The following is a 1658-nucleotide window of genomic DNA, read 5'->3' as shown; positions in this document are numbered from 1 at the left end:
GCGGGGAAGAAAAGAAAACTGACGCGGAGAGGGTGGTTGGTGGTGGTGGTAGTGGTAGTGGTCGTCGTCGTCGTGGGGCGATGGGTAGAAGAGGGCGGGCAGGGCGAAAGAATGAGAGGCGAAGAAGGGGGTTGGGGTGGGGGGTGACCCTCGGCGGCGCCGCCACCTTCCATTCACAGCTTTCCATAAAAGTGTAATCTGTTGGCCGTCACATTACCGTCAATAATGAATGAGCCGCCTGGGCGCCGCGGCGGGGCCGGCAGGGCAGCCGGCAGGTAGGGCGGCACCTCTCAATTAATCCTTCCCCCGCTGACCTGACCTGCTCCACACCGCACGAGTATCAAACATTTCAACGCGGTCAGCATAATAACGCGCGTGCTGCTATCTGGGGACTGCAATATCCCCCCTCCCCTCCACATATACACACCGGGCGCGTACTGGCCGCGAGTAGAGTTCGCCCCGATATAATGTAATCGATGTGGTGACACCGGGCTGACAGGTTTGCTTCCCGTGTCGGGCGCGGCGGCGGCCGCGGGGAGGTTCAATTAAGGGGCGGGAGAGGTGCCGACGACGGGGAGAGAGGAGGGGGCGGAAGTGAAGGCCTGGGCGAGGACGGCGAGGGCTGCTAGGACGGTGAGGGTGAGGACGGTGGGAACGTTGAGGACGACGAGGACGGCAAGGACGGCGAAGACGGCGAAGACGGCAAAGACGGCAAAGAAGAGGACAAGGAGGAGGACAAGGAGGAGGACAAGGAAGAAGACAAGGAAGACGACAAGGAAGAGGAAAGGGAAGAGGAAGAGGGCGAGGACAAGGGAGGGGACGAGGAAGAGGGCGAGGTTGTGGGGGAGAGGCGTGATTACAGCGAGGTGGCCGAAGAGAGTGAGGATGAGGTGAGCGGTGGCGAGGTGAGCGAGGACAAGGAGGGCGACCAGAAGGACAAAGCGAGCGCCCAGGACAAGGACAGGGAGGGCGAGGAGGCCGAGGCGAGAGCGCTGCTGGCAGGCCGGAGGAGCGCGTGGGCCGCAGCCAATGAGCCGCGCTCGCCGCCGCTGCAGTGATCTCTCCACGGAGATCGTTACGGCGAAGCGCTGCTGGGTTAGCAATAACACGGATGCGCACACAAACGAGGCGCCTGGCCCCGGCCCTGGCCCAAAAGGGTTGCAGTCCTCAGCGTCTTGATCCGGCCGCGAGGCCCGCGGGTCCCAGCGGGCCGTGTTAGCGTTAGGTGCAGCAGCAGCAGGAAGGAGCCCTCGCCCTCCCCCGACCCGGTCCAGCTCCTTACTCATTATTTCCGCTGACGGAAGGGCGAACACGAACACCCGCTCACGACTCTGATTGCCCGCTCGTTATCGAAAAAAATCAAACGAAAAAAGAATGGGTGGAAAATGAATCCCCTCTCACTCTCACCTTGTTGTTGGTTAAAAACACGAGTAAAACGGGTGAAAACTCTGAATAGTATCAAGGGGGGAATCCGAGTCCGTCATCACCGAGAGACGTGCGCGAACAGCATCAGCAGCAGGCTTGCCAACAACCAGTGTGTGCCTGTGCAGCCGTGCACACCCAATACACTCTGCACATGAGCCCGATGTACGCCAAGTTGACGCTAGGCCCGCTGCTGCCTCACCTCTGAGCGCACAATCGGGACGGAGGGGAGGGGG

The 1658-nt window shown here is 61.3% G+C and overlaps 1 protein-coding gene across 1 annotated transcript in view; it reads right to left on the bottom strand.

Annotated features, from left to right (window-relative positions):
- LOC127750325 (uncharacterized) overlaps window positions 1-1658 on the bottom strand; it is a 76930-nt gene that overhangs the window by 74310 nt on the left and 962 nt on the right. The gene's annotated exons all lie outside the window — the stretch shown is intronic.

This window comes from Frankliniella occidentalis, unplaced genomic scaffold, assembly GCF_000697945.3.
Source record: "Frankliniella occidentalis isolate FOCC.00 unplaced genomic scaffold, Focc_3.1 Scaffold171, whole genome shotgun sequence".
NCBI classification, from domain to species: Eukaryota; Metazoa; Arthropoda; class Insecta; order Thysanoptera; family Thripidae; genus Frankliniella; species Frankliniella occidentalis.
This window is presented reverse-complemented; position numbering and strand designations above follow the sequence as displayed.